The sequence below is a fragment of the Lynx canadensis genome, chromosome B4, assembly GCF_007474595.2.
Source record: "Lynx canadensis isolate LIC74 chromosome B4, mLynCan4.pri.v2, whole genome shotgun sequence".
In the NCBI taxonomy this organism is placed as follows: domain Eukaryota; kingdom Metazoa; phylum Chordata; class Mammalia; order Carnivora; family Felidae; genus Lynx; species Lynx canadensis.
Genome location: NC_044309.1, coordinates 21,819,938 through 21,834,047, shown reverse-complemented (window position 1 = coordinate 21,834,047; position 14,110 = coordinate 21,819,938).

The window sequence follows — 14,110 nt, the reverse complement described above, 5'->3', positions numbered from 1 at the left end:
ACTTCTTATGGCATATGCCAGTCACCCCAGTTTTTGCCTTCTGTTGCCAAACGACCCCATAGAAAGCACTGAGCCACAGTCATCATCTCTCGTTATGAAGCATCTCCTGAGTATTTACTATATTCAAGCACGATCTTCAGTTTAGGGAGGTTTAGGACTCAAAGAAGGATACAGTAAATGCTGTGCCACGTGAGAAATCGTCAGTTCCTGTCCCCATGAATCTGCAAAGCATCATATCTTGTCACATTGTAACAGTATAGGCTTTGCATTTAAATAGTCACCAACCTACAATGATACATTCCAAAGCCACGTCTTCATTAAACTGATGTGGACAGTCACTGGTGACATCTGTCACTTGGAATTTTTCCCTTAATAAAATTGATTGTGCACAAGTAACAAAGGGTTATTGCTTCAGGACATCTGGCATATGGAAATGGCCCCTTGCGAAGCCCTGAATGTTAAACTGTTTTCATTAAAATGAGACCCTACCTGAGCTAAATACAAGTTTTGCTAGAGTGAAAGACTTTTTCCGCCAGCTAAACAAAGTCGGCTATACACAGCTCATGTGGCACAAATGTTTCATGGGAGAATGAACAAATTATGCCTCTGAAGAGTAGCTGAATATTTAGTCTGACACAGCTTCCACAGGACAACCAACAGCCCCATTTGAAGTAAATTCCTTAGTCTGTTCCAATAAGAAAAATTGTGTTGGAACTCTGTTCCCCGCTCTAAAGAGGGCAAATCCATTTACAGCTGGAGAAAAGTCTCTGGGATGGATCTAATCTATTCGCTTTGTGGGTTTTGATGCTGCTGCGTAAGCCGATGATATTTCAAGTTGGTGCTGGCTTGGACACAGTCGAGAGAGTTCTTTGGAGTGTTTTTTCTTCAACAGCTCAATCATGACTGCAGAAACACGATCAGTATCAGAGATGCAGAGTAGCAACTCATCTTGACAGCAGTGAACTAATGAACATCCATCATTAGATTGTTCGAACATCTTTCGCAATTGAATATCCGACTTTAAAAGAAATTGTCGGACAGTCTTCGGCATCTCCATAGCATTCATCCGGAGCAATCTGTAGTGTTTATCTGTAGTTTAAATGCAAAAAGAAAAGAAAAACCACTCTAATGTTTCATGCAAGGCTGCTTCTGGAACAAAATTAATAATGGCTGCAATTTGCAGAATGGATCGCTCATGTTGTGGAGGCTAAATCCAACTAATTCAATTCCTTTGCAGTAACGGCTTAAAATATTGCAGGAGACACAGTCAAAACACTCAAAACGTCCTGAACAACTTACCAGTCTCCTTTAGAGAATGCCCACCAACCTTATTCTTGGCTCAATGGCTTGTTTGCTTTCCCCCATAAATCTAACCCTGTTTTTCCACATACATCCATTTTCATTGTTGGTGCATTCTAATTGGTTCCCACTGAGGTCTGGCAGCCACGAAACTGATCATACAGCAGTTTAATGGACTCCAGGGATACCCAACAAATTGTTCACTATTTCACTGGGCACTGAAGGGTAGCTGTCACTACTCTTTTTTCTTGTCATAACCGTTGCGGCCATTATGACAGCCCTGCACACGATTTATTTTGCGGCATAATTTTCTGTGCGGGAAAAATAATAATGCTTCACCACCTCCATCTCCTGTGCCACTGAAAATATGATGAGATTAAAGACAGACTCCTGCTTGTACATGAAAAATAATGATGACTAGCCTGTCAATTTGTAGAGCAAATCGTGATTCAATTCCATATAACACCGGACACCTACAAAGATGTATTGAAATGAAATCATTGTGTGATCATTCATTCCATCCTTCCAAAATGAGCATTCAATCAACTTTAAAAACACATAACAGACCTATTCATCACATGTTTAATGAATAAGTTTTAAGTAACACGGGATCATAGAAAACATCTTTGAAATATTTGAATCCACGCTTTGTGTCTTTAAAAACAAACCCATTAGAGGGGGGAAAAAACGCACTTCATCATATTGTTTATAGACTACAGAGATTTAACTTCCCGGTAATAATTTATAAGGCAGTGAAATGAAAATATGCAAATTTCCAAGAAGCATTCAACAGAGCAGGCTTTTCCTACTTAGAAAAGTTTACTTTCTTTCATCCTCTCAATTCAGGGCGTCAACGCCGAGCACCGCAGACATCCCGTGTTACGGAGCGCTCTGCGAGTTACAGCTCTGGACGCAGGCAAACGCACAAACTGGAAGGACAGATGGGGGAGCAGCATGCAAAGACCAGGAGAGCCCCCTCCTAAGTGAGAATAGGCTAGAATCAGAGACGGGGAGATCATTCTTCCGCTGACCTGTGGTTACCAAGCACATCGCGACCATTACATTGTGAAGGAGCCCAAAGGCCAAATGGCAGAAGGCAGGGAGTTGCTATAAATTTTACAACCTGATCTGCTCTGCTTTCCACACATGAGAGTTTAGAGTTCTAAAGCTCCCTTTTCATGCGATGAGCACTAAAGGGCACTTCCCCAGACCTCCAGAAACCACTCATTCATTTCTTCACTTTTTTTTCCCCTTCAGCTCTTCCTTTCATCCACTTCCCGACTGCACGATGTGCGGCAACTCCAGCGTTCCCTGCTCTGTTGGAGACCTGTTGGACTGGGCATCGGATGTGTCACTGGAACTCATCAATTGTGGAGAGACGGGTGCTCTAACATTCAGTGACATTAGGGCCAATGGAATAGCTCCTGGAGTATCTCCAGGGGCTCTGTGTGGCCGGCTATAAAAATAACAGTTTACTGAGTGCCTGTTCTGTGCCTAGCACTGCGTTAGGCACTTACGATGGATTAGGGAACAGACAGGGGTCCAGACGAGTCGCACCCCGGGCCAAAACCCTACGTGTGATCCTTCAGGCCTGACGGTAGCTAATTATAAGGCTTTAGCCCGGCGGTCTTCCCAGGGGAAAAGCTGCCCTCCCCACACCAGCGTTGGTCCACAGCCCATGCGCGGCTCTCTGGAGGAAGCTTCACTCCAGGACTCACCTCGCCAGCTGGTCAGGCCCTTACATATGCCTCTGTGTTTTGGGCCTCAGTGCCTCCAGTTGGAGCTGCTGTCCAGGCACCTCTGCCGAGACCCCCGTATGGCGGGGAGGGTACTGGAAGAGCTCTTCCTCCACTCTGACTCGTACTCAGTACTTAACCCAGCTCTATTTATGAATAAATGGGATAGTGGGGAGGCCAGCACCTGTTTGCTCTTTGTGGCGTTTTCCTGACGGTATCGCAGTAAGTGACTAAAGGCTTAAGCGTCTGGCTTATTGTCTTCATTGGCCATTTTGACACCAGGCAGCCTTCTACCTAGTCCTTGCACTCATAAAGCTTACATTCTAGATTACTCTCTGATTTGGGTTAAAAACCCAATGGCTTTTGGGATGCCTGGCTGGCTCAGTCAGAGGAGCAGGTGACCCTTGATCTCTGGGTTATGGGTTCGAGCCCCACGGTGGGTGTAGAGATTACGCAAATAAATAAACAAACAAGCAAACTTAAAAACTCAGTGACTTTCAAAGGTAAATGTTGGAAGAAAGGCAGCACATTAATTCATTTTCAATAATTAGCAACTTAACTCAAGTTTTTACTTTAAGACTGGTTGTTAGGGAAGGTACAAGACATAAAATGCTGCCCAAGGTTATAGGTTTGGGTAAGCATGACCTGAAAAGTCTTGATAGCTGTCTTAGTTGCTTTGGTCCATTGTAACAAAATACCACAGGCTGGGTGGCTTAAACAACAGACATTTATTTCTCACAGCTCCGGAGGCTGGAAGTCCAAGGTCAAGGTGCCAACAGATTGAATTCCTGATAAGGACCTGCTTCCTGGATTGTAGATAGCCACCTTCTTTATGTGACTTCACATGACAGGGAGACAGAGCTCTGGTCTCTGTTTCTCTTCTTATAAGGACATTACTGCCTTCATGAGAGTCCCACCTTCATGCCCTTATCTAAACCAAATTGACTCCCAAAAGCCAGCCTCAAAATACCATCACACTGAAGTTTAGGGCTTCAACATATGGATTTGGGGGTACATTGAGTCCATTCAGTAACCATGGGACGTTGTTATAGGTACCATATTTCGTTGTTATTATTTTAGAGAGAGAAAGAGTGCATGTGCCAGTGGGAGGGACAGAGAGAGAGAGAGAGAGAGAGAGAGAGAGGATATCTCAAACAGGCTCCACATTCATCACAGAGCAGACACGGGGCTCTGTCCCACAACTCTGGGATCATGACCTGAGCTGAAATCAAGAGTTGGACACTCAACCAACTAAGCCACCAAGGCTCCCCAGTACCATATTTTTGAGAGTGATGGGGCACATTAAAAAGGGAGTTAGCTGGGCATTTGTTTTGTTTTGTTTTTTGTCTTATTCCCTTTGGTTTTATTTTGTTTACCCAGCATTTTTCCTTTCATTTCTCCATTGTGGGTACCAGAGGTAGACAAATTCAAGGTTAAGGGCACAGTCATCTAGAATGCCAAGTCTACTCAAAACTTCTGACACCAACTGCAATGAGGATGCCAAACTTCAAAGTCTGAGGGAACAGTTCCCACAAAGAAGGGAAGGCCACCCTCACTTCAGACCAGCTGGCTACAAATGTAGGGTCTCTCATGACCACCTTCAGTTTACTAGCAGTATGGTTTTATTATAGCAAAATGATACAAATTAGAACCAGAGATGCAGAAGGTGAAGTGTGGGAGGGTTCTAAATATGAAACTTCTATCATATTCAGGGATGCGTTACACTCCAGCATCAAAATGTTACAGCGGATAAAGAATATTGTCAACCAGGGAAACTCACCCTCGCTTTGGTCTCCAGGATTTACAATGGGATTTCATTACTTAGGCAAGACTGATTGAATCATTGCTCACATGATTGAATTCGATTTCCAACCCCCACACATCCCCTGATTTTAAGCTGATATCTCATGATTTAAAGCCGCAACTTTCTCATCAAATGGTTGATCTTCCTGGCTTGGCCATGCCCTTGCCTTGAATCACCTCATTACTATAAGCCATCGGATGTGGTCCAAAGAGTCCACCATGGGTAACAAAGACATTCCCATCACTTTGGAAATTCTAAGGGTTTAGAGATCACATCGCAAGGGCCACAACAAAGGCCAGATCTCTCTTTGGGTAAAATTAGCTCATTATTCTACAGTGGGATTGCCAATCACCTGACTCACATTGGTCAACTAGAACATCCCATCCTCTGACAACACTCAGTGATTGGTTCAGGGTGGAGCACACCTCAGGCTGGATTTGTTAGAAATTACGTATGTGTGTATGAGAGGTAGAGACAGACAGACAGAGACCTGAAAATATCACTTGAGTCTCTGAATTTCGCCACATGGGAAATCTTCTAGACTTCAGTTACAAGAGCTGATAGATTTCTTCTTTTTATTTTATTTATTTATGTATGTATATATATATGTATGTATGTATTGGCTTAAGCTACTTCAAGTCAGGTTTCTGTCATTTACAGTCGAAAGAGTCTTGCCTAATTCCTGAAGGATTTTTGTGAGTGCTGAAATGGAGACAAAGAATGGACACAGACCACCTGTATCTCTTTTGTGAAGCAGCCCATGATCATTCTTATTGTCTAATTTTCTACAAGTACCACATGGCTTGTTTTCACTTGAAGTTAACCAAGGAATTCAAATTGATCTATACCCCACAAAAAAGTTATGACAATTGACTGATGGACAATTCAATTATTTTTAAAATAATACATGGGGCGCCTGGGTGGCGCAGTCGGTTAAGCGTCCGACTTCAGCCAGGTCACGATCTCGCGGTCCGTGAGTTCGAGCCCCGCGTCGGGCTCTGGGCTGATGGCTCGGAGCCTGGAGCCTGTTTCCGATTCTGTGTCTCCCTCTCTCTCTGCCCCTCCCCGGTTCATGCTCTGTCTCTCTCTGTCCCAAAAATAAATAAACGTTGAAAAAAAAAAATTAAAAAAAAAAAATTTTAAATAATACAAAGTACTATCTCTAACCACAAAGGAATACTGTGATCAAGTTTAATCCCTCCCACTCCCTACAACCACTCACGATAATCAACAGGAATAATCCTATCACTAAGTTTTATTGATAAGAACATTTAAGAAGCTGAATGAAAGGCTATTCTCATTTAGAACCAGCTTTTAGAATTGTAGTTCTAAATCTTAGTGAGGCACCACCCCGTGTTATAAATGTGGGTGATGCATGCAGATATATATGGATATTAAAAACTTCAGTGGTAAAGTACCCAAATTACAAAGTATTTAATTTTTAAATAAATTATTACCATTTCCTATTTTCTTTATCATCACACACTCAGACTCACATGCATTCTGGTCAGATTTCTCAAGTGAGAGAGAAGTGCATGTTATCACAGGCGGGGAGCTGGGATTAAGTACAAGCCACAGTCGGTCTTAACCAATGCCTCAGCCCACGGGGTATTTTCTTTATATAAACATCTTCTGTCACAGGTAGTAACTCAGAACAAGAACCATCAGGAACCAGTTATGTAGGGAAAACAAATCTGAATACACTCATAGTCTTGACATGAAGTCTTCTTTGTAAATGCCAGAATGGCAAAAACGATCTCTCCTTCTATTTGTTCTTACTGTGTTTCTGCAAAGATGGGATTTGAGACAAGCACACGAAGCGTGGAAGCAGAGGGAAAGATTTAAAATGTGTTCTTCAATAATCTGATGATCCTCATATTTTTCATTACTTCTGAGGCACACATGCATCGTTATTGTCACTGAACCATACATGAAATTTCTCTACAGCTAAATCTTTCTATCTGGGATGGTTAGATTTCTTAAATGGAATGAATAAAATCTAACAAGTTTTATAATCGCCTAACATTCGATTATTCTTACCGAAAGCAGCACAGTGTGTGCGCGAAACCCGCCGTGGTTTTGCATGAACATTATCATGCAAAAGGTTTCAGAGTTAATACGTCAAAGCTCTAAGCTTCCGTTGACAGGCTTCTGAAACGTTATGCTTCTTTGCCCAACAAAAAGAAACTTTCAAAGTCTTCTGACTCCGTGTTAAAACATTTTCCATTCAGACTTAAAGGTCCTATTATGTGTAATTTTATCGAAATTTCCCAACAGATAGCTACAGTCTACGAGGCACCTCCCACTGCCCCAGATATACCACCTCCCAGCCCATTCTGTTACTGCGATGACCAACCAACCCTCATTCCACACATGCCAGGTCTGGGCAACGGCCGCTCCAAGTTTCTGGCTCCTCCTAGAACCTCTGCACTTGGACGAAGCTCCACACGCTGCAGAGGCCAGAGGATGCTCCCCAGAATTAATTTCCCACCATGTTCTGTGCTTTCAAGAACTGGCCCCAGAAAGAGGTTTGGAGGAGAAGTCGGGACAGTCTGGTCTGAAAGCTATGGCCCATGATGGGCCACAGGGAGATTCTAGGGAGTTCCACCAAGTGAAAGAAAGGAAGATGTCATTTTGTAGGTGACACGTGTTGCTGGTTGGGTGACTTACCACAGCATCCGGGCCTGCGATTGTCCCTACTTTCTCAATTCACCTTCAGTTTTCGTGAATCCTGGTCCATGCGTATGTGTTGAGCTCGATGACAATGAGCTTCACAAAGGTCAAAGGAAACGAGAACAGATGGAGGCTTCCGTCCATCCTCATGGACTTTCAACCTGCTCACGATCGTCTCTTCCAGACCACCTGCCCCATGGACTTCAAGCTCCAGCATCAGATACGGAGATGGCTTTATGGGACTGTCGAACCAGCCCCTACAATGGCATAAGCCAATTCCTGTGACAAATCCATATGTAAAGTCTCCTATGGGTTGTGCCTTCTCTGGTTAACTGTAACTGATATACCCTGGGTAACCCTCAGTAATGGAAAACAGGTGATGGGGGGAAAGCAGGCAAATGATTTCCTCCACTTTCCTCCACTTTTCCCGCAGAATACTCCAAGGCATAGTGCTTTGCTACAGCCCATCCAGGGAAGTCTGTGTGGACTTCCTAGGAAACGTAGCAAGCATGGATAGAGTCCAGTCTTCTCAGTAGGTCTAATAAGATCCTTCCTGATCTGGTCCCTGCTGAGCTCACCAGCCATTATCATCTTCTTGTGATATTATGGCCCTAATGAAATTCTTTCAGTGACTTGAAGGTCTCTAGTATTCTCTACCCTGTGGGCCTTCACACAGGAAGTTTCCTTTACCAAGAGTACTTTCTTGTCTCTGCCCTTCCCAGCCCCATCCTTCAGTTCTCAAATTTGGCATCCCTTTTTCCCAGAAACCCTCTGGAGTCTCCTAGACTAGGGATGACGGGATCCATAACTCCCTGCTCTTTTCCTTCTGTAACACATGTCACACATGACTATAATTGCTTGTTTAGTTATTTCCCCCACCAGACTGTATTACTTGTTTGTCTTCGCTTACTGCCGTATGCCTAATGCAAAATACAAGGCCTGGCACATAGGAGACACTCCATAAATAATTGATAGATGAATGACCATCATTTAAAAAAGACAGCATGGCTCCCAGGCAGGGTTAATTTCACCATGATATGATTAAATGTATCGATATGTCTAAATAAAGAATGTATAAATCATTAAAGGAGCGGGTCAGTTAGGAAACATAGAATAAGGTGAGTCACTGAGGTAAGTGCTAGAATGCCTATCCAAGCATATCCAGAGATGAAGGAGAGTAAGCTAATGGACTTCAAATATTGTGGTCCCATTAGTAAGAACATCCCTTTTATGAAATGGATACATTCAACTCTTTTAGCCGGATGCTATTAACTCCCCATTTTCTAGCTTCATACTCATGTAGCAATTTTGTAATTATCATTTGACTTCCCACGTCAGTCTGTCCACTAGGAGTAGGACATGTCGTTTCCGAGAATTTCAGATCTCCGTGACAGTGATTTCTCATCGTGAATTCATGAATTACGTTCAGGTCATGGTGTGATCTGATTGTGAACTGAGTTAAACAGGGTCCCATCCCCTCTTTTCTCAGTGGACATTTCAACTCCCCTTTCTTCACTTCTCAGGATTTGGTGGCCAACACTTCTAGAAACGAGGTCCTGGAGGCCCGCAACACGAAGTGAAAGCAGTTACGATCGGGGCAGGGGTCATGCCCTGTAACTGTCAATTCTTTCCAGCCCTCAGGGGACTCCTGGCTAGTTCAAGATTTCTTTGTCAAGGAACCACGGCAAATCAACAGGCAGTTTTTGTAACATTTTGTTCTCTGGCACATGGAGAGAGCTGTCATAAAATTTACTGACCAACCTGAGTGATTTCTAAGTCGCACGGACCAAAAGAACACAAAAGTGAAAGATTTTTTAAAAACAATTTTTTTTTTTAAAGTGACCATGTGAAAGTCACTGGATCTGATACTCCAGAACAATGTTTTAGATTCATTTAAAATCACAGAAAATGAGACTTCATATCAAAATAAAATAGATGGTCTTCCCTTGTTGCTGAAATAAAAAAAAGAAGCAGAAAATTCTACGAGCCCTGATTCCCATCATCACTATGCATAATAAAAGATAGTTTGACAAGCAAAATACAGTTTATTAGGTTTCTGTATATTTGAGGGAAAGCCCAATGGTTTAAATTTCAATTTTTGTAAAATAAATGAAATTAGCAGCATCAGTTTAGTAAAAGGACGAACGCAAGTCACCCACGTAAAAATTGTACAATTCACACAGAAACCTCATAGAAATATATGCATTACACCTCACGTACACTCTTCAGCAGCATGTAAAAATGTCAGCAATTAATGCTCTGTTTCACCCAGAAAGGTACAACTCCTCATTTAGATCTTTGTCCTTTAAAACCAAAAAGGACATGAGATAATTGGAAACCGTCTTGGAACCATGCTACTTATGAATTTGTCTGTGAGTGGCTGTTGGTCTATGGCCTTGTTTCTGTTCTTATATCAGAGAAGGGGGTCCAGTTAAATTAATGCAAAGTACAAGCATGTTTAGCATCAGACTATACTTTTCATTTCTCCAATGACTTGAGCAAAAACATGAGTTTCCTTTAATTAAAGCGCGCACAGGGAATGCTAATGAAAATTTTGCTAAGGTTCCAACACCTTTTGAAAACAAACCTAATCACACACCGAAGAGAACACAGGAAAGAGAGAGAGAAGAAAGAAAAAAAGAAGAAAAAAAATTAAAACTAATCAAAAAGAAAAGCTAAACTAACTTTCATCAATCCCTTGACATTTGGCACCCTGAAAATTATAGCTTAGCATTTCAAGAGGAGGAGAAAATGGGATGAAGATATTTCACTTGCTAATGAAAACAGATTCCTGCATTACAAGAATCTGAAAAGGCAAATAAAATGTATCAGCAGTTAATCATTAGGTGACATAGGAGCTCATTCTTTAATGTAAGAGGTGGAAAACACAAGATTGCCAACTCTTACCGTTCGTGTTCCACATTTATTAAGTTGTTGTTGTGTTTTTTAACCTCCTGATTCTCAGGCTTCCTTAGGTGAAACCCGAGACCACAGCTTCTTTTGTTAGCGGGCTGGAACCGTTCTCTGACAAATACATCTGCACCCATCTGCCAACTTTGTTGGCCTGAATGTAGAATGAGTGACCCCCACGGAAGACTTGGAGGATGTTAATGTTAGAAGGGGCTATATTATAAAAAAATAGGAGACCAGAGAGAGCACTCAGAGGGTGCCCATTGGCCTCCAGCTGGGGTGAAATTTCAGATCCAGTGTTTCCTCCATTCCTCATGATGGATCACAGAAATGATACTGGGTCAAGGTCAAGATCCCTGGATTTTAGATCGGCCTTTGCTGTTCACCATATGTGTGATTTGAGGCAAATCTAGGTGGCTTTGGTGGGCCAATTTCCAAACCTTTAAAACGGGATGAACGTGAGGTCTCTAGGTTCACTTCCAAGTCTATATTAATCTTACCCTGTAGTAATTCTCCAGCTGAAAACAATCATCTATTCCCTCTTTTGTTTATCTCTCTTTTAATGAAAGTAAAATTGGATATGTATAATAAAAGAAGCTAATGGTTTTATTGTTCTTCATCAATGACTCATTCTCTTTGGATGGCCCTTGCCACACCTTGAAGAAGATTTCATTTTCAGACTATGCATCTGAATCTGATTAGACCTTGGGACACCACCCTCAGGAAGTCCTCTCTAGGAGGTCTACTTGGAATGCTTAGTTCTGGGCTGAGGTAGGGACCCTGGACTCAAGCCTCAAGTTCATACTTGAAGTTCACTTAGACTTGAAATGCCAGGGAAACCCTTGAATGTCACCATTCTCTACAGGTGATTTAGGACTTCTTATCTAAGGTCACCTTTCCCTAAACTGAAATCTCCACACATGCCTGTGCTGTGGCCAGTGAACAAGCTTTCAAAGAAAGGTACATGGGGCCGCCTGGGTGGCTCAGTCAGTTAAGCATCCGACTTCAGCTCAGGTCATGATCTCACAGTTCATGGGTTTGAGGCCCACGTCGGGCTCTGTGCTGACAGCTCAGAGCTTGGAGCCTGCTTCATATTCCATGTCTCTCTCTCTCTGCCCTTCCCCCAAATCATGCTCTATCTCTCAAAAATAAATAAACATTAAAAAAAGTTTTCAAAGAGAAGTACATGTTCTTAGTCTTCCTGAATGGGGTCTCCAAAGGGACTAAAAATGCCCCATTGAAGTCATATGATTTTTGTCTTCTCTGACTAATTTCATTTAGCATAATACCCTCCAGTTCCATCCACATAGTTGCAAATGGCAAGATTTCATTCTTTTTGATCGCCGAGTAATATATATACCACACCTGAGGACTTTAAGAGACAAAACAGACGAACAAAAAGGAAGGGAAACAAAAATAATACAAAAACAGGGAGGGGACAAAGCATAAGAGACTCCTAAATATGGAGAACAGAGGGTTACTGGAGGGGGTGTGGGAGGGGGGATGGGCTAAATGGGTAAGGGGCATTAAGGAATCTACTCCTGAAATCATTGTTGCACTATATGCTAACTAATTTGGATGTAAATTTAAAACAATAAAATTTAAAAAAAAAGAATTAAAGATCTGGGAAAAACTTTTAAAAAAATGCCCCATTGGAAGGAAAAGGAAGAGACACATGGTGTCTTTATCATATAGCTCAAAAGAGTAATTGTCAAACAAGAAATATTATCAAATGGTTTCTATTATGAGCTGAATTGTCTCCCCCAACCAGGTTCATGTGTTGAAATGCTAACCACAAGTACCACAGAATATGACCGTCTTTGGAGATAAGATCTTTAAAGAGGTAATTAAGTTAAATGAGGTCACTAGAGCAGATCCTAATCCAATCTGACTGGCGGTGTCCTTATAAGAAGAGGAAGTTTGGATCCAATTACAGAGGGAAAGATCAGGTGAAGACACAGGGAGAAGATGGCCACCTTCAAGCCCAGGAAAGAGATCTCAGGTTAAAACCCACCCTGCTAACACCTTGATCTCAGACTTTAAGACTGCAGGACTGCAAAAAAAGTAACTTCTGGGGCACCTGGGTGGCTTCGTCAGTTGAGCGTCTGACTTCAGCTCAGGTCATGATCTCAGCGTTCACGGGTTCAAGCCCCACGTTGGGCTCTGTGCTGACAACTCAGAGTCTGGAGCCTACTTCAGATTCTGTGTCTCCCTCTCCCTCCCTGCCCCACTCATGCTCATTCTATTTCTCTCAAAAATAAATAAACATTTAAAAAATTGTTTTAATTAATTTCTGTGTCTAAGCCACCTAAGCTATGGCAACCCTAACAAACAAATATAGTTTCCCCTTTTGTCTTATTATTAGTCCTCTTTGTTATAAAAGTGACACATATTCAGTGGACCAGAAGTTCCGCGAGGGCGCACCCTGTCTGCTTTATTCACTACCAAATCCATGGTGCCCACCGTAGTGCCCAATATGCAGCAGATGCCCAAAAAGTATTTGTTGACTGATTACAGACAAATTTAAAATGACAAGCAAGTATTAATAAAAAATACAAATAACAGGGAATCCATTAATTGAAAACCATTATTTTCACAGCGTATCATTTCCCTCCACCATCAAGTATTTCTCAAAAATATGCTCTGCATCTCTTGGAGATAGCGACTGAAACTTAATTTTTAACTACTTCTTAATTACTACTTTCTAACTACTACTCATTTTTAACTACCGTTGGGTATTTAAACTGCTTCCATTTTTGTCATAAATACCATGAAGGATATCCTCGTAAACATATGATTGTGTCCTGTTTCCTCAAAATAGATTTCTAGAAGTGACGTGCTTAAGTCAGGTGTATACACACCATTAAGGCTTTAACATACATGTCAAGTTTTTATTACATAGGGTTTTACCAGTTTATACTCCCCTATCAGTGTGTTGGGTTTCTAGCTTCCAATAATGATTATAATTTGAATATTAACTGAGCATTTACTATGTGTCAGATGACGCACTAAGCACTTTATAAGCATGATTTTACATAAATCTCCCAAACCCCCTTGGAGGTGGTTACTAATATTATCTGCATCTTACAGATGAGGAGAATAGTCTTAGAGAACATAAATGACATGCCCAAGTTCCCTTTGCTAGTAAGAGGAAGAGCCTAGAAGCATAAACCAGTCTGATTCTAGTAACTCCCCGGTACCCTTTGCCAACACAGGGTATTGTTGTTTCTTTTCTCTTTGCAAACCTGATAGATAAACACAGAGGGCTGTCATTTGAATTTCAGGCTTATGAATTCGTTTGAGCCCATTTTTCCATGTTTCTTGACCATTTTCTTAACATTGCCATGTTCTTCCTGAGTGAATTGTCTCTGTTCCTCGCTTGCTCTGCTACTGAGAGCAACACCATGATAATTAAGCCTCGGAGCTGCCATGAACTCGCTGGTACTCATGCAGACCCCCCCGAAACCTCACCTGGCACAGATCTGGAACAGGTACTTCAGCTTATAGGCATTGCGGTCAAATTTTCGGGATGGTGTCCTCATCTCGGGAGCCACACGCGTTTGGAGATAACCCACCCGGCCGCTGCTTTTATGAAGCCCTTTTCCTCTGCAACGTTGTCAAGTATTGCAACGGAATGGTGTCCTGATTCTTTTCGTACTGCATCACTCTTGACCGGTCCCGACGCCTT